Genomic DNA, 20,335 nt, shown 5'->3' with positions numbered 1-20,335 from the left:
ACCAGAGATGCTGTGGCACATCCCACAATGCTCAGGGAAGCCCCCCACCGCTGTTGAGAGAAAAGAATTACTCCCTCAAAAATGTCAACAGTGCCTATGTTCTCCTCTAGGAGTTTTATAGTTTCTGGTCTTACATTTAGATCTTTAATCCATTTTGAGTTTATTTTTGTGTAAGGTGTTAGAAAGTGTTCTAGTTTCATTCTTTTACAAGTGGTTGACCAGTTTTCCCAGCACCACTTGTTAAAGAGATTGTCTTTAATCCATTGTATATTCTTGCCTCCTTTGTCAAAGATAAGGTGTCCATATGTGCGTGGATTTATCTCTGGGCTTTCTATTTTGTTCCATTGATCAATACTTCTGTCTTTGTGCCAGTACCATACTGTCTTGATAACTGTGGCTTTGTAATAGAGCCTGAAGTCAGGTAGGTTGATTCCTCCAGTTCCATTCTTCTTTCTCAAGATAGCTTTGGCTATTCGAGGTTTTTTGTATTTCCATACAAATTTTGAAATTATTTGTTCTAGCTCTGTGAAGAATACCGTTGGTAGCTTGATAGGGATTGCATTGAATCTATAAATTGCTTTGGGTAGTATACTCATTTTCACTATATTGATTCTTCCAATCCATGAACATGGTATATTCTGCCATCTATTAGTGTCCTCTTTGATTTCTTTCACCAGTGTTTTATAGCTTTCTATATATAGATCTTTAGTTTCTTTAGGTAGATATATTCCTAAGTATTTTATTCTTTCCGTTGCAATGGTGAATGGAATTGTTTCCTTAATTTCTCTTTCAGTTTTCTCATTATTAGTGTATAGGAATGCAAGGGATTTCTGTGTGTTGATTTTATATATCCTGCAACTTTACTACCTGTGGCAGATTCATTTCGATATTTGGCAAAACTAATACAATATTGTAAAGTTTAAAAATAAAATAAAATTTAAAAAAAAATGTCAACAATGCCGAGGTTGAGAAATCCTGCCCTGTTCCCCGAGGGCTCCCTCTTTGCAGGTTACAAGGTATCAGGGAACCGTTCTAGCTGAAGGGTCAGGATACATACATATATATATCTCTGAATCACTTCACTACACACCAGAAACGAACGCAACACTGTAAACCAACTACAATTTAAAACAAAAGGCAGCAGGGAAAAGAGTATCGGACTTGAAAGGGCAATTCATGGTAGAAAAAACTCAGATTACCAAAAGCCAGCTGGTTACCAATAACTCAATAAATAACACGCTATACTATGCTTTACTAGTATTCTCAGGGAGACAGAACCTAAAACTGCCTGGCGCACTAAGTCGCTTCAGTCGTGTCCGACTCCGTGACTCCATAGACTGTAGCCCCCCAGGCTCCTCTGTCCCTGGGATTCTCCAGGCAAGAACACTGGAGGGGGCTGCCATGACCTTCTCCAAAAAAACCACCTGGAGAGACCACTGTAAACACCAGCAAGTGTATGTCAGAAGGCAGGGCTCTCCCTCACTGTACCTTTATCACTGAGAAGTGGTACAACCACTTGACAAAACAATTTAGCATCCCTCGAACCTTGCAGTCCTACCATCAGGCATCTGTACAAACACATGTGCATGTGTCCACGCGGAGCCGCACTCCAAATGTCCACAGCAGCCTTACGTGCAATAAGCCAAGTACTAGAAACCAACCCCGGCTTCATCAACACTAGAAGAGACAGTCACACAATAGCATGTGTGACTACCATGCAGTGAAAAACACATGAATTACGACCACATGCACACATTTCACAAGGTGGTGATTTTAGTCCCTAAGTCATGTCTGACTCTTGTGACCTCATAGACTGTATAGCCCTCCAGGCTCCTCTGTCCATGGGATTTCCCAGGCAAGGACGCTGGAGTGCGTTTCCATTTCCTTCTCCAGAGGATCCTCCCAACCCAGGAATTGAACCCATGTCTCCTGCATCGCAGGTGGATTCTTACTACTACTGAGCTACCAGGGATTTACATAACATTATGCAAAAGATACACAAAGGAAGAACATGATGTGTTTATTATATAAAGTATAAAAATAGGAAAAATGAAATAGTATTTTTAGATATACATATATAGATGATAAACTATAAAGAAAAGCAAAAGAATGATTATGGACTATTCCTAAAAGTAGAATGCTAGTTATTCTTAAAGGAGAATAAGAGGAAAGCACTGCAAGACAGACATGGGGCTCGTAGACTATCGGTCATATTCTTCAGGCTCATTTTCAGCAATAGTGAGATGCATGTTCACTTTTTTATAATTCTTTAATGGCCAAATACATTTTACGTGCTTTCCTGTATATGTATTACATTTTGCAATTTTTTTACCGAGAAAAATCAAAGTACCCAGCCCACCACAACCTTCTCCAAGCATCTCATCAGATGGGAGGCATCTGTTTCTTCCACCTTCTCCTTCACACATGGAGTCAGAATTTTCAATCTAATATAGAAGAAAAAACAACACCCCAAATAATTAATGCCTAAATCTGGGTAGTGTATGCATGGTTTAAAGAAAGGCAATGGGAAGAGGATTGGCATCTCCAAAGCAAGTATCTCCTGGGCCCATAAACTTTTCAGATTTGGGGAACACAAGATATTTGTAGCAAGATTATTTATTTATTCTCAGTGAAAGGCTTCTAGAGCTCTGGATGCAGGTCCCTCAGTCACTCCATAGGACAGCTTCTGAGGGTCCTTTTGAGGTCCCAGGAAAGATCTCTAGTTCAAGGCCTGCCTCCCCCAGAGGCAGTTTTAGCATCTTAGACCTCTTCTGTCCGATTAAGTTTATTCATGACATAGACCAGCTAGAATAAGCCAAAATATTTCCACTTCCCATATACATAAACAAAGGCCATGGGTGTTTTCTTACTTGGGATTCTTATTTGCAAGCCTCAGAGGCTGCCTCTGGTTTATATAACAGCAACGGAGTTCATGAACATACTGTATCTCCCAGCATCCTTGTCAGGAATGGAGACCCACATCCGAGCTAAGCTTCCAGGATCAGCGCCCAAAAGGCTGCAGCAGAGCTGGCCTGGTGAGGAGTGCCGGACCCCTCCAGGGCCACCGGTCAGTGCTACCCCATGGACGGAAACTCAGGCTCGCAGTTCCGGCCACCCCTAAGCCGGAAGCCGCTGCTGTCTCCACGGCGGAGCGAGATGGCATTGCCTCCTCGAGACCCTCACTCCAAGGAGGTCTCATATTCAACGCCTCTGACTGGTGGCACGGAAGCACGTACACCAGCCATGACGGAAGCTAAGAAAGAACGTTCTGGGTTCCCCCGATGGCCTACACATTCAGAAATCGTAACGATGTCTGCTTGGTGGTCTGTGGTGTTTTGCTTAAGGAACTTTCTGTCTGGTAATGACTTATGGAATCTCAGAACTTCAGTGACTGCCAATTTCTAAGTACATGATTGATGATATTTTTAACTCTCCAGAAAAAAGCATGAAATTGCACCATCTGCTTTGCTCTTTTGTCCCTGGTGGGCAATCACAGAGTCCCCGTGATTCAGAGGAGACAGAGGTGGGGTCTTTTTCTGAGGCTGCCTATTTTATATCCACTTCCCACATCACTTAGAAGGCGTTGGGTCACCAGCAATGTCCCATTCAGCCATTTGAAGGAAGAGGTTGGTGTAGAAGAGCCGTGCTATGGTGAAAACCCACTTTCCAGGGATTCTCAGGTCCTGGAGTCTCGAGGGGAGGGTTCTTGGGGAAAGGTCACAGGCTTGATTGGACGCCAGGTGGGTGACGACAGCCATGTTGCTCCCGCACCAGCTGCTGTGTTTCGAAGCTGTCTTCAGAGAATTTCTACTACATTGGAGAGGGATTTGAGAGCGTGAAGTCAGGCTAGTTTTTTTTTTCCTCTTCTTGTTAGCAATTTGCGACATTTGCTTTCTACCCTGGGACCTTCAGCTTCAGAGCACACCATCTCTCTGCACACTTAAAATCTATTTTTACGTAGGAACCTTAAGATACCTGGTGGGAGTGAGGTGGGTGGTAAGTGGCAGGGGGAAGAGAGAGAAAGCTGTGGGGATTTTTTTTTTCTTCCTTGAAAACAATTTAAAGCAATTTTATTCATCTTGGGGCATATTACTATTATCATCATTATTACCAATATTACACTTTTTTTTTTTTTACCTTAGAAACTGGAGTTTAGAGGTGATCATCAATTTAAGTTGTAAGATGTTTTTCACAGGAGGGCTTCAGATACTTGGGGAATTTTTGCTTTATTCCTGATTTAACTAAGCTTATTTTTTGTGGGCTCCTTACATTCTGTCATGTTTGATTGATAGGGGACAGCTGGACCAGGGTGGGTTGTATGGGTGGCTGAGAGGACTTGTGGGATGCACAAGACTTCAGATGCAGATCAGGGGCCAATACGATTAGGGTAGGCCTGGATGCAGGAAGGGAGAAGACAGATGGAATGAGGGCTTTGACAGAAGAGACGGTGCCCTGCCACTCATTTTCCTAAGAGGAAATCTCCCTGTCTTCCTTTTTCAGAACACTGACATGGAAAGTCAATGTTTATCTGAAGTTACAGGGAAGTAGAGGGCTTTGCGCAAAACATATGTTTACATTCCTAAGAAATACACTGAATCCAGATGGAAATGAGAAAATGTGTTACCTAATGAGGCCATCCATGAAACAGGAGTTAGGAGTCAGAATAAGCTTCTACTCTGGAGACTTTTAAGAGGAGGAAGCTACCAAATGAACCGCTGAATTGATGGGTGGCACATGAACAGCTCAAAATTATATCCTATGATATTTAGGAACTTAGTATATGATAAATCTACTATTCCAATTCATTGGTTATTACACTAGATGCCTATCCATCTGGAAGAAATAAGAGTATACCCCTTCCTTACACCACATGTTAAAATAACAGACAGGTTAAAGATCTAATATTTTAAAATGAAAGTATAAAGAGAAAGCATAGACAACAAGGTGAGTGACACAGAAATAATACAAAAACAAGACTTCACAGAAGAAGCTGACTAGTGCACATCAAAATGAAAAACTACACAGCAAAGACACTATAAACAGAAATGTTCAAATGCTGGATCAGAGAAACTATTTGCCACCTGTATGATCAACACTCCTGATACATTAAAAGCTGCGATATATTGATAAGCAAAATATAAAAATGAGCAAAAGGTATGCAATACAAATAATGACTAAGCCTACAAAAAAATGCTCAGTGTTACTCTAGTTTGGGAAATTAAAAAAAAAAAAACAACAATATGATGAGACGTTTTACAAGGGAAAAAAAAGCAAATTATGGCTTTTTACTTTTTAGTATAATATTTTTTCAAGAAAGGAAGGTAGGTCCAATCTATAGGCATAAATATGTTTTGAAGGATAAGGATACTGAGGAAATACTGAACCAAAAGACAAGAGATTTGATTTTTCTGTTCATGTATCTTTGCAGTGTTTTACTTATACTGATGAGGACATTACTTTTGCGATATAAAAAAGTCCAACAATGAAGCATTGTCTTAAAATTAACTGTTTAAATGAATTAGGACAAATAAAGAGTCAAGAAATATTTCTAGACTCTGGTCTGGCCAATTGATCCACTATGTTGTAACTTTCGTTGACATAAAGACATTTTCAGTGACAATAAATAAACATTTCCACATAATAAATACTTGTTTGTTTATACTAAAAGTAAATATCAGCTTACAGGCTAAGATTCAATAAACGTTCATTTCTTTCAAATCAAAGTAATTTTGACTGTGAGTTCTTCCTCACATGAGGTGTGGGGATATTCTGTCTCCGTTACGATTGGGCCCTGATCTCACCCAAGGTCTCTCCAGACACTTGAGAAATGGCAGCAGTCTGGAGACAGAAGATGTGGGTTGAGATCAGTCTTCCACCCTTTGATGACCCCGGGCATGCAGATGCCATTCTTTGAGCCTTGGGTTCCTCATCCACAATATAGGGTTGGTATCATTGTTCTGGGGGGTTCACAGAGGCATCATGGGATCATGGCTCTTTAATTCAAACCCCAGGGTCCTCATGATCTGGTGAAAATGCTCTGTGCTGAAGCTCAGGGTAACCTAGAACTTGGTGGAATGATTGCCAACTGCAATGTGTGAAGAAAGCCAAGTCTTTGAGAGGATAATGTGTTTACAGTTAAATTTTAGAGAATGGAGCAAGCTGAAGGAAGTGGGGAGGAAAGAGTCACCTGGAATTCAGGTCTCAGCAAGTTAAAGCATCAAACACGTCAGCAGACCTTCCTGGGACAAGATCTCCAAATATCTAAGTCAGCGCTTTCTCCAACAAAACTGTTGGATGGAATGGTTTAATTTATGGTTTTAAATTAAATGATCCTTGCTTTTTGTGCTCATCACAGAAAAATTCTTGCAGAATGACTAAAGACTTCATTAAATATCTTGGATAGCTCTTTAGAGACATGTTTTTCATCCAGATACCTGTCGCAAAAGTCTGAGAAAACAGGGAGATGGTTTATGAAATGTTTAATGAATGTCTGTAATAGCAACGGGTGTGTTTACAGCCACGAATCCATGTCGTTCAGCGAGTGTTTCCTGGATGAGGGGCACCTGTGCTACAGTACTTGAATACTGCTTTGTCTATCCTACGGGGACATGATGTCAGGGGAAGGTAATGTGCTGTTTAGGAAATAAGAGGCTGGTTTTCTCCTAAATCGGTCATTGAACCAGTGACTTTCCCTAGGCCTTTGTTTACTCTAATGGTAAATAAGGCAATTCTACAACCTGACCTGGCATTCAGATCATTAGTTCCTGTTGTCACGTGATAATTGAAGGCGCCAGCTCGTAGAGAGATTTTGGCTTTTGAATTGATTGTCTAGGTGTTGCATTTTGTGTTTCTTGGCAACTTTCAATTTCTGTGTTTCATGGTTTGATTTCAATATCCATGAAATGTAACTTCGTATTGTATGTATTAGAGAATCATTGCTTTTAAACTGAAACTAAACCAATTATCCTAATGATTAACATTTACCTCCTTGATTAGTAATGACTAATAATAAGGATAGCTGAAACATATCCTAAGCTATACTAATCAGCAAGTTGCTTTACTTGAAGCCCTCTTACTCACTGTGACCCCCTAGTGCAAAGGTCAGAAAACCATGCCCCATGGGCCATATCTAATAAGACACTTGTTTTGTGGACAAAGTTTTATCAGAACACAGCCACACTCACTTCTTGACATACTGTCTATAGCTGTGTTCATGCTACGTCAACAAATGTGTCACTGAGACAGAGACCTGATGGCCCACAAAAGTCTGAAATATTTCCTATTCGACCCTTTACAGAGAAAGTTTGCCAAACCCTGGACTAATGTATTTCTCACCTTAGTTGGAAGGCCTGCTCTATAGGGGAAAGACTGTATCTCCTGGGCTGACATTTGGGGCCTGACTGGCTCAGCCAATGATGTTCCATTTTCTTCTTCTGTGAAGACTCTATTCCATCCAGTCCATCCCAGTCGCTTGTCTATTCCTTGCAGGTGAAGTATCCTCACCTCCCCACTCCTTGGCTTAAGCATACAGCCAGCAAAGTGGCTACATTAATTCAGAGTCCTTGCCTCTCGAAGTACAGTCCATGAAACAGCAGCATTGATATCATCTGGACATTTGCTAGAATTACAGAATCTCAGGCCCCAACCCAGACGGACTGGATAAGAATTTGCATTTTAATGAGATCCTCGGATGACTTGATACACTGACCTAGAGCAGTGCTAGCCAACAGAACCTTCTGTGGTGATGGAAATGTTCCCTCTCTGCAATATCCAACATCACAGCCCCTTGTGACCCTTGGGCAACTTACTTGTGGCTAGTTCAACTCAGAGACTCCATTTTTAACTTTTACTTATATTAATTCAGGTTTATAAAGCAGGAAGCCACAGGCAGCTGGTAGCTACCACATGGTAGAGTACAGCTCTAAACCATACCCTGAGAAAAGGATCCCAGGGGGACAGTGGTAGTTCATTTCCGTCAGCCTCCAAAGTCACCTGGAGCATTCCAACACTGGTCTGAGCCTGGAAGAGGAGACGCCTAGAGGGATGTCCCGCAAGGCCCCTGTGGGGTTCTTACAGCTGAACTGCTCAAAGGGTCCCCCAAAGCCTGAGACAGGCAGGGTCGTTGACTATGCCTGGAAACTTCAAGGGCCAAATCCTCCCAAGACAACTGTTGGTCCCAGTTAGTAGTTGAGATGTGGAGAGGATCAAGCCTGAGGATCGATCCCAGGGAGGTGGTAGAGGAGGAAATACTTCCATTCAACCATTGTATCCAGCTGAGGGAACCTGTCCAGGAGACAAAGGCTTGCAGGCTCAGACCTGACTCTCCCCTTATCCTAAACACACAGGCCTAAGGACCAGAAGGCTGCAACCACAAGGACCTTTAGAGCTTATCTTACGCAATCTTTTTAATACACGGTTACTACTGCCGAGGCCCTTAGAGGGTGGGCAGGAAGGACGTGCAGGGACTCAGTGAGGGCTGAACTCAGGCCATCTTTTCAGTCTCACAGTTCAGCATGTCCACCTTAAGTAGGAGCAAAGACCCTTCCATCCAGTCTGCTCAGAGTCTGTATCATCACCGAGCCTGAGGCCTCCTATCCACCTGATCCCAGGGCTCATTGCCTCATGCCCTTTTGCTCTGAGTCTGGGGTTGCTATTAAAGAAGGAAGCAGGCTTCCTATCTCTCCCAAGAAGAGCCCTGACTGTCATAACCCCAACATTTAGTTTCTTAGAACTTCCTTAACAGATTACCATAAACGTCTTGGCTTAAAACAGCAGAATTGCATTCATCATGGTTCTGGATGTCAAAAGTCCAAAATCAAAGGCTGTGCTTTCCATCAAGTTGCTTCAGGAGATCCTGCCCTTTCTCCCAGCTTCTGGTGTTCCTTGGCTCGTGGTAGCAAAACTCTGCTTCTATCTTCATGGGTCTTCTTCCCCGTGACTCTCTGTATTCTTCTTTCCCACCTCTTAAAGGCTTCTTAGAGTGAACTTAGGACTTATCCGAATGAAAGATAATCTTGTCTTGAGATCCCTGCCTTACTTACACCTGCAAAGATCATATTCAAAGGTAACAGAGTTTAGAACATGGACATTTCTTTCTAAAGCCATGATTCAACTCGCTATATCCAGTGTAGGATCCTTTCCAGACAGTCTTCACGCCTTCCCTCATGTGGGTTTCAGCCTCGTTCTCTTCTGTGCTGTCCTGTCTGTCCTGCAAACACCCTGCAGAGGCTCGACAAAGCTTGCTCCCTGGAGCAGGGAAGCTGGAGCGCCCTGAAAGTGCTCTCTGGTTTCCTTTGCTGTGCAAAAGCTTGTAAGTTTGATTAGGTCCCATTTGTTTATTTTTGTCTTTATTTCTATTGCCTTGGGAGACTAACCTAAGAAAGCATTGGTACAATTAGTGTCAGAAAATGTTTTGCCTATGTTCCCTCCTAGGAGTTTTATGGTGTCGTGTCTTGTATTTAAGTCTTTGAGCCATTTTGAGTTATTTTTGTGCATTGTATGAGGGTGTGTTATAACTGCGTTGATTTACATGCAGTTGTCTAACTTTCCCAGCACCACTTGTTGAAGAGACTGTCTTTTCCCATTACTCCTTGCCTCGTTTGTTGAAGATTAATTGACGGCAGGTGTGTGGGTTTACCTCTCTATTGTGCTCCACTGACCCGTGTGTCTGTTTTATACAATACCACACTGCTCTGATTACTATAGTTTGAGTCTAGGAGAGTTATGCCCCCAGCTTTGTTTCCCCCCCCCCCTCAGTATTACTTGGCAATTCTGATTGTTTCATGGTGCTCTATAAATTTTTTGATTATTTGTCCTAGTTCTGTGAAAATGAAAGATTTCTCTGAATGCTGGTGTTCACTTTATCTGTGCACCTTAGAGGCAGGGGAACCTCCAGGGTTCCGCCCCCTCTTTCCTGCTCTGCCTCCCCGCCATATGCCTCTGTGGCACAGTGTCATGTGGAAGCCATCCCTCCCACTGCCCCCTCAGTTTGGTCCTGGTCCCACAGCCCCCACACAGAAAGCGTCTGTACCCACAAGGAGGATGCTGAGAGGATGCCGCATAGTCACCAACGTGATAGGTGCCCTTCCACCGCCCCCCACCTGCACTCCCGGCATTCACAGAACATCTCCAGCCTCTAGAGCTCAGGCCCAGGGAGGGCACACTGACTGTGATTGGGCCAGACTTACACACTCAGCCTTGGGAAATAGCCATAGATTGAGCCAAAGACCTTTCAAGAAGATACGAATTCTGAAGCCTAGAGACAGCAGACTGAGTGGGAAGGGACACTGCCACTGGCCATGAAGCTTTGCCGCTTCTGAGCTGGTGATCCTGTAAGGGTGGCTGCCATGTGGGGCTGCATGCAAGCAAGACAAGCCCGATTACCCAGGACCAACGTGCGGAGGGCTGTGGACATGAGGCCGTGTGGTCTGAGAGCTCAAGAACAAGAGAGAGGCACCTCATCAGTTGCCACTTTCCTTAGTTCCTACACTGCACTTTGGAAGGTGTCTGTCAGTTTCCCAGTAATCCCCTTTTAAAGTCAGCAACCCTGAGTGGGTTTCTGCTCTTTGTGACCGATAATCTTCCCCCAAACTTGTCTGTTACACTGTTACACTGTGAAAACCAGCATGGTGGGAAGAGTATCTTATAAGAAAGTTACTCAATTAGTTTGCTACTGAAAGACTAAAGGGCAAAAAGCAACAAGATCCAACGAGCAAATTCTTTCCGGGCCACTGTAATTAAACAGATTGGCATTATGATTTATAAATCAATTGCTTGTGCATTTTTGTCAATGCAAATTATTCTTCCCCTCCAGAACCTGATCCTTTGTGGATAAGTTGATAAAGTTGTGCTTTTGAATCTGAAATTTGAGGTGACAGCCACAACAATCACAAGGACTTGATTAAGCATCTTGGCAACTCTGCACATTCTCAGTACATCTGCTGCTGGCAGCTTTGCCAGAGAACAGATGAAAACCGGGAGGAAAGAAAGACAGAACGTGCTTGATCCTGGATGAAACTGACCTACCGAAGGCTCAGGCTTAGACTTTTACATTTGGATTATTATTTGGGTTTTGAGGATGCAGGGGGGTTTAGATGCCCCAGCAATATTTTGTCTGTTCGTCATCCTCCTCGGAGCAGAAGATTCAAGGGAGATACTCGGCCATAGTAATGGTAGATATACAAGAGCTCATACTGTACATTTTTTTAATGAAAGAGATTGAATGTCAGAGAAAAATGGCTTGAATTTTTCTTTTCTATAAGTTAGAAAGCATGTGGAGAAGACGGAAATGCCCATTCCGCCTCTTTGTGCCCTCTTTATAAAGTTCACCCACTGGGCAGGTAGCAAGGAGGAGAGAAGGTCTGAGACTGCAGTTCTGGCTTTTTCAGGGTGATGTTATGTAAGCAAGTAAGATACATTAAGCTTCCCCTCAGGGCAAATGTGCAGCACTTGAGCGAATTTACTCAGCCTTAAATAAATCTGCTAAAAAATGGAAGATTCTTAGCCTAACCACTAGAATTGAAGTTGCTTTTCCTTTGCTCTCACAATAGTTGTGAACATCTTTCTATGAAAAATCTTTGACCTCACTAAAAGTCTTAAAGAAATCTGAACTGATGAGAAAAGCAAAGAGTTAAAAATCTTTAAAGACATGAACTCAACTCTTAGTGTTAAACTGAATGTCAGTTTTTTGATATACAAAACTGTAAGGGGAAAGCCTTACTAAGGTGATGAAAATGAAATGAGGTAGCTTTTATCTGTGGTTCCCAATCTCAGGTTCTCATTACAATCACAATTTAAATATAAGAATGCCTGTTCCTGTTCCTGCCCAGTTGACACAGACTTTGTGAGACTAGGCCTGGGAATCAATATATACTTTTAAAACATTTTGGGTTTTAGAATGTTCAGGCAGCCAGTACAGGGCAAGAATAAGGAACCAGTGTTTAAATCATCTTTAACTTGAGATTTTTTTAGAAGAAAAAAAAGTGTATGTGTGTGTGTATAGTCTTTCTTGATTAGTTAACCCATACTGAGGGAACAGGCTGCCAGGGCCTACCAGTGGATGAAGGTGGGAGTAATTTATCCCATTCACATGTTCTGCTAGCAAGATTGTATGAGGTGGTAATTTCAGCTGACACAGAATATAATGAATGATGTAATTTCAGGTTGGTCCAGTTCAATTCCCATAAAATTACATCAGGAAACTAGAACATTATGACACATTTCTGACTAAACAACAATAGATGGGACTGCAAGAAGATCCAACCAGTCAACCCTGAAGGAAATCCACCCTGAATATTCATTGGAAAGACTGATGCTAAAGCTCCAATACTTGGGCCACCTGATTCAAAGAGCTGACTCACTGGAAAAGACCCTGATGCTGGAAAAGATTGAAGGCAGGAGAAGGGGGTAGCAGAGAATGAGAAGGTCGGAGGCATCACCGACTGAACTGGAGCAAACTCCGGAAGATAGTGAAGGACAGGGAAGCCTGCAGTCCATGGGGTCACAAAGAGTCTGAAAAGACTTAGTGACTGAACAACAACAAGAAAACTCTTAGGGATACTTCATTTCCATTTGTAAGCAGCTTTTGGCAGGGAAGAGCTCTCTGCAGCAAGCCCCTTTGTCTTGTCACCAACCTTAAACCAGGCACCCTCCACTCATCTCTGGCCCTAGCACACATATTCAATCTTTTGATCACACAATACTTTGCCTAACGTGTTAATTCTTCCTGTAGATCCAACAGAACTAGAAGAACAGAAGTAGACATTTCAAATAGAAATGAACTTCAAGTAGCAGTTAACAGGTGACCAGATCTCTTCCCCAGCTCCCCTTTAGTAGTCTTGTGAACAAACTGTGCGAACAAGACATCTAAAGAAAGATCACAAGAAGTGGACCTGCCTGCCTGCAGTTGGGGTGGCGATGACTCGACCACTCATCTCAATGATTAACTTGGATTACTTCCCTTTTTGCTTTTGAAAACTTCCATGGCTGAGCAGAATCTTTGAAGATGGTTCTTGGGGGCTATTGAATCCACTATCTCCCCAGGTTGCTCATATTCTGATCAAAAGCAACTTTCCTTTCTACCAACATCTTTGCAAGCAGAGAAGGCAATGGCACCCCACTCCAGTACTCTTGCCTGGAAAATCCTATGGATGGAGGAACCTGGTGGGCTGCAGTCCATGGGGTCGCAAAGAGTCGAACATGACTGAGCGGCTTCACTTTCACTTTTCACTTTCACGCATTGGAGAAGGAAATGGCAACCCATTCCAGTGTTCTTGCCTGGAGAATCCCAGGGACGGGGGATTCTGCTGGGCTGCCATCTATGGGGTCGCAAAGAGCTGGACATGACTGAAGCGACTTAGCAGCAGCAGTAGCAGACATGCTTCAGTAACACACTGAGGTCATGGGTTGTATTTCTTCACTAAATATGGGATCCTTTTAACACCATAATGCGTGTATGTGTGCTAAGTTGCTTCAATCCTGTCCGGCTCTCTACGACCCCATGGACTATAGCCCACCAGGCTCCTCTTGGATTCTCCAGGCAAGAATACTGGAGTGGGTAGCCATTCCCTTCTCCAGGGGATCTTCCCAACCCAGGTCTCCCACATTGCAGGTGGACTCTTCACGAGATGAGCCACAGTGGCCAGTTTAAAATCTCATGCAGCTCATGCACAGGTGGATTTCTGATCCTATGAAGTCTGCTGACAGTGGGTAGAGCCCCCAGGTTAGACATCAAACGTTTGATGCCATGTTGTTCTTTCCCACACAGTCTTTGACCTCGTATAAAGCAACAGATACACTCATCATGGACCTGAGAAGGGCTATCTGGGGGCTCTAAGTCTAGTTACTCATCACCAGAACTGTATGAGGTCCAACCCAGAGTCATCTTGGTTTGTGATTTCTCTGAACCTTCAAGACCTATAGTTCAGCAAGGTGTCCCTAGAACATAGATTACACAAAAAGGAACTGAACTGTGGATCTTGGTGAAGTTCTTGTTTTTTCTCTATTACCAAGTTTTAGATGTTTCTGAAGCTTTTTTTTTTTTTTCTCTCTTTCTCATTTTTACCAAGCCAATAGATTTTTCTTTTTAATACCCTGGGGGGAAAAAGCACAGTCATTGTCTTCAGGAATACTGAACTTTTGCATGCACTCTGGCACAGAAATGATTCCAAAAGCAAAGCACAGACTTAAAACTTGCTCATGTCCTGCACATCACACATGATTCACTAATGCTATTTTTGAAGCTTGAAAATTTTAAAAGGAAATTCAAAAACAAAAATAAAATTATTGCCAGAGATATCCATCCATTACTAACAGCTAGTCAGTATACTTACAGGACAATTTGATTCAAGTGAAAAAAGATTTAATTTCATAAATCTATTGTCACCATTCAAGGGATATAAAATACCAGAGCTTGAATTTTCTAAAACAAATAGTTTTATAATTTCAGTTGCTAGGATAAGACTGTGTTTATACAGCCACTTATTACCTCAAAGCAACCTGCAAGTTATTTTACAGCTCTGTTAGTGAATGGATCTGATTAAAAACTCACTGTCATGATAAACACTCCATATTATTCTCACATTTATTTACTGAAGGTGTTACTAGCAAATTACCTAATCGAAACTCCTGTTCCTCTATAAACATCACCTGTGCCTTGACCCTTATCCCAGTGCTTGTAAAATGATTCCATTCTCATGAGCAGTATAGTAATTGCTAAAGGAAAGAAAGAAGGAAGGGAGGGGGTACACAGAGGAAAAGGTGGAAGGGAATGAAAAAGGAGAAAGAGAGAGAAAGAGAGAGAAAGAGAGAAAAGGGTAATTGCTGTATTTTCTCAGTTACCTCTTCTAATAACTTGTTAACTTATCTCTAACTTTGTAGTCTCTTTGGTGAACTCTTCAGAAAACACCTTTCTTCCTTACATCTTTGTCCGTGTGACTTTGTTTTTATTCTCTGCCTGATAACATCTCTCAGCGTTCTACACCATCTCCATCTTACATCCAAGGCTTTTTGCTGCCTTTTCCCCCCTGATTTCTATTCAACACTTTCCATTATTAAGTCCTCTTAGCTCCACTACTTGCCCTCAATAAATGACATAATTAATAGACAATCAAACACAAACTCAGGGTAGTCCATCTGACAACGGTATCAGCCTCAGTGATGAATTCCTCAGTTCCTGTGCCCAAATACTTGATATTAAAATACTCAATGTCACAATAGTTTGCAGGTATTTCTAAGACACTGGTCAGCAATAGTCATCTTGTATGACTGTTGGGTTAAAAGCTTAATATCTGAAGCTTAGGCAAAAATGTTTAATGAAACATTATTATGTGCTTACAGAGACCAGACACCCTGCTAGGAGGTGGGAAACGGTGGCAAATAAGAAAGATCCAGACTTTACTCTCAGGAAGTTAACAACCAAGTGTAGGAGACAGACTTTAAGAACCAATTCCTTGATACAGTTATGGGGGTGCAGTTATGGGGGTGCAGTTACGGGGGTTCTGGGCAAACGACAATGCCATGAAAGCTTGTAACCTGACAGCCGAGCCTCCGCTGGTATCATGGAATGTTGCTCCAAGAAACTGCCATTTACACCAAGCCCTGAAGGACAGTTACCAAGTGAAAAGTGAGAAAAGAAGGGTTCCATCTGGAAGAATAGCAAGCCCCCAGGTCCTGTTGAAAGTCAGGAAGGAAGGGATGGTGGATTGGACTATGTGGGAACTGTAGAAACAAAAAGAAATAGAGTATTCAGGAGATGTTTAGGAAATGAAATAAGCAGAAGCAAGTGGCAAATATTTGATGTATTTTCTGAGCTTCTCTGATAGCTCAGGTGGTAAAGAATCCACCTGCAATGCAGAAGACCTGGGTTTGATCCTGGGCTGGGAAGATACCCTGAAGAAGGGAAAGGCTACCCACTCCAGGATTCTGGCCTGGAGAATCCCATGGACTGTATGGTCCATGGAGTCACAGTCAGATGCAACTTTCACTCTTTTTCTTACAGAAATCTTTGTCCACTTTTTATTATTTTTTTCTGTGTTTTATTAAATTTAAATTTTATTTTCTATTGGAGTATAGTTGATTTATAATGCTATGTTAATAGTTTCAAGTGTACGGCAAAGTGATTCAGTTATACATATATATGTATCTATTCTTTTCAGATTCTTCTGAAGTACTCTCTTTTATCAAAGACATATAAACTATGGATTGCCAGCTTTCCAAGAATAAGCACATAACGAAATGTGGAATTTAAGTACTCCTGGAATACCAGAGAACACAGAGATACCTTTTTCTCACCATAGGATCTTGGAAAAATTACTTTTAATTTCTCAGAACACCATTTTTCTTCATCTGTAATGTGAGGATAAAACAATCTATTTCTTTCTGCTACTTAGTAGAATCCTCCTGCTACTTAAACAAGATGGGATGAAAGTGAAGAGAAGTGAAAGTCACCCTGTCGTGTCCCACTCTTTGTGGCCCCATGGACCAAACAGTCCATGGATTCTCCAGGCAAGAATACTGGAGTGGGTAGCCTTTCCCTTCTCCAGGGTATCTTCCCAACCCAGGGATCAAAACAGGATCTCCTGCGTTGCAGACAGATTATTTATCAACTGAGCCACAAGGAAAGCCCAAATAAGATGGTATATTACACTAGAAATGATATTAAGACTTCTGGAATACAATAGGTATAAAAGAAAAGTTAGCTAAGACTTTTATCCTGAGAGTCATCACTGTGAATATAATTATCACATTATAATTTTCCAAGCTGCTTAGGAGCTCCAGGTGGCTAAACGATGGATCCCCCAGCTTTCGTGTGTGTGCGTGTGTGCATGCGCAAGCTCAGTCGCTCAGTCATGTCTAATTCTTTATGACCCCATGGACTGTAGCCCACCAGGCTCCTCTGTCCATGGGGTTCTCCAAGCAAGAATACTGGTGTGGGTAGCCATTTCCTCCTCCAGGGGTGTTTCCTGACTCAGGGATCGAGCCCCAGTCTCCTGCGGCTTCTGCACTGGCGGGCAGATTCTTTACCACTGAGTCACCTGGGAAGTCCCCAGCATTTATCACATACATTTTCATCCCTGACTCTGGTATTTGGGAATAACTAATTGGGAAACTAGAAATCCGGTTGTTTAAAGCCAAGTTTGTGATACATTATTGCGAGCACAACATACGAAATGCTTGGCTGGATGACTCACAAGCTGGAATCAAGACTGTTGAGAGAAATGTCAACAACCTCAGATACGCAGATGATACCACTTTAATGGCAGAAAGTGGAACTAAAGAGTCTCTTGATGAAAGTGGAAGAGGAGAGTGAAAAGCTGGCTTAAAACTCAACATTCAAAAAACGAAGATCTTTGTGCCTGGTCCCATCACTTCATGGCAAATAGATGGGGAAACAATGGAAACAGTGTCAGATTTCATACTTTTGGTCTCCAAAATCAATGCAGATGAAGACTGCAGCCATCAAATTAAAAGACGCTTGCTCCTTGAAAGAAAAGCTATGACAAACGTAGACAATGTATTAAAAAACAGAGATATCACTTTGCCAGCAGAAGTCCATCTAGTCAGTTTTTCCAGTAGTTATGTACGGATGTGAGAGTTAGACCATAAAAGAAGGCTGAGTGCAGAAGAATTGATGCTTTTTGAATTGTGGTGTTAGAGAAGACTCTTGAGAGTCCCTTGGACTGCAAGGAGATCCAACCATTCAATCCTAAAGGAAATCAGTCCTGAATATTCATTAGAAGTACTGATGGTGAAGCTGAAACTCCAATACTTTGGCCACCTGATGCAAAGAACTGACTCATTGGAAAAGATTCTGATGCTGGGAAAGGTTGTGGGCAAAAGAAGGGGATGACAGAGGATGAGATGGTTGGATGGCATCACTGACTTAATGGACATGAGTTTGAGCAAAATCAGGGAGATACTGAAGGACAGGGAAGCCTGGTGTGCTGCAGTTCATGGTGTTCCAAAGAGTCAGACATGACTTAGCCACTAAACAACAATAACAACAACAATATTTGTGAATTCTGGTACATCCCCACATTTTCCTAAAGCATCCTTAGAATTTTGATTTTCATCTTTGCATTTTCAGTCGATGTCAAAAGCTACCAAACATCACAATTTATGGAACTTGTGTAGTGCTAAAAATGTTTCCACTAGAAATTATGCTACTGAATGGGGTTCTTCTTAAAAGATGTAACAGGTCTGAACAAAAAATTTTCAGGATGTATTACTATATTTGGGACTTCCTCAGTCCCAGCAGTAAAGAATCCACCTGTAATGCAGGAAATACAGATTTGATCCCTGGTTCAGGAAGATCTCTTAGAGGATACCATGGCAACCCACTACAGTATTCTTGCTGGGAGAATCACATGGACAGATGAGCTTGGCAGGCTACATACAGTCCATAGAGTTGCAAAGAGTTGGGCATGACTCAAGTGACTGAGTACACATTACTATATCTAATGTAAAGATCATGTATACATAATATATGTCACCAGTCTGCTTATATAGTCAAGAGGACAGCTTATGAGAGTTTAAACCAATATACATAGTTTATACTCTTTAAAAGCCATATATATATATAAAATAGTTATGTTTTAATAGGGCTTCTCAGGTGGTACTAGTGGTAAATAACCTACCTGCCAAAGCAGAAGACATAAGAGATGCAGGTTTGATCCCTGGGTAGAAAAGATCCCCTGGAGGAGGGCATGGTAACCCACTCCAGTATTCTTGCCTGAAGAATCCCATGGACAGAGGAGCCTGGCAGCCTATAGTCCATGGAATTGCAAAGAGTCAGTCACAACTGTGGTGACTTAACACAGTACAGCATATATACTTAATAGCACACATTTAGCTATGAAACATTAAACTATCTCATACAGTTACTAAATTATTAAATTATAAGTATTTCATGTATTTTATTTGTAGAAATAAAAACAATAACCACAACTTATATTGGTATTTTATATTCTGAAATTTAATGTTTGAAGTCAGATTCAAGTAAACAAATGCATTTTTGAAATTGAAGAATATACAAAAATTTGTGGATATCCTTTAAAACCAGTGTCTACTACATTATTTTTTCATGCTTTTCTCTACAATGGCCATTTTCACTCCTTTGATTATAGAAAACATATAGCATAATAAAAATAATATATAATTCAATTTAAGAGAGGGGTAAAAATAAACTGGAATACATAAATGTTTATAAAATCATTTGGCTAGGTGAGGATTACCCAACAAAATAATACACTCATTTTGAATATAAGCTATTTCCACAAAACAATAAATTCTGAGTCTCCTTGTTACATTTGTAAGCATCCTCCTATGTCCTGTCCACCCAACCCTGCTGCCCAAGCCTATTTTTTTCACACCTCACCTCTAATTCCCCACAGGCATCAAAAAGCCCATGTTCCACTCAGCCATAAAGAAAAGAACAAAATAATGCCATTTGCAGCAAAATGAATATAATCAGAGATTATCTTCCTAAGTGAAGTCAAAAACAGAAAGACAAACACCATATGACATCACTTACATGTGAACTCTAAAATGTGGCGCAAACGAACCTATCCACGAAGCAGAAAGAGACTCACACAGAGAACAGACTTGTGGTGGCCAGGGGAATGTGGGAAGGAGAGGGACGGATCAGAAGAGTGGGGCTAGTAGTTGCTAACTATTGCATCAGTTCAGTTCAGTCACTCAGTCGTGTCCAATTCTTTGTGACCCCATGGACTGTAGCACGCCAGGCCTCCCTGTCCATCACCAACTCCCAGAGTTTACTCAAACTCATGTCCATTGAGTCGGTGATGTCATCCAACCATCTCATCCTCTGTTGTCCCCTGCTCCTCCCGCCTTCAATCTTTCCCAGCATCAGGGTCTTTTCCATTGAGTCAGGTCTTCGCATCAGGTGGCCAAAGTATTGGTGGCTTTGGCCAATACATCAGGTGGCTGAAGTATCAGCTTCAGCATCAGTCCTTCCAATGAATATTCAGGACTGATTTCCTTTAGGATGGACTGGTTGGATCTCCTCGCAGTCCAAGGGACTCTCAAGAGACTTCTCCAACACCACAGTCAAAAGCATCAATTCTTCCGTGCTCAGCTTTCTTTATAGTCCAACTCTCACGTCAAGAAAGAATAAATAACTTACTGAACAGCACAGAGAAATACATCCAATCTCCTGGGAGAAACCATAATGGAAAAGAAGAGCAAAAAAAGAATGTGTGTGTATAACTGAGTCACTTAGCTGTACAGCAGAAATTAGTACAACATTGTAAACCAGCTATATTTCAATTAAAAAAAAAAATCCCATGTTCCATGCTCACAAGATTCTGGCCTGGGA

At 41.8% G+C, this 20,335-nt stretch overlaps 1 long non-coding RNA gene across 1 annotated transcript in view; it reads right to left on the bottom strand.

Moving 5' to 3' along the window:
- LOC138985951 (uncharacterized) overlaps positions 1-20,335 on the bottom strand; it is a 128,598-nt gene that overhangs the window by 24,235 nt on the left and 84,028 nt on the right. The window lies entirely within an intron of this gene.

This window comes from Bos mutus, chromosome 27, assembly GCF_027580195.1.
Source record: "Bos mutus isolate GX-2022 chromosome 27, NWIPB_WYAK_1.1, whole genome shotgun sequence".
Taxonomy (NCBI): domain Eukaryota; kingdom Metazoa; phylum Chordata; class Mammalia; order Artiodactyla; family Bovidae; genus Bos; species Bos mutus.
Note: the sequence above shows the minus strand (reverse complement) of the source record. Positions and strands in the feature narration are given on the sequence as shown.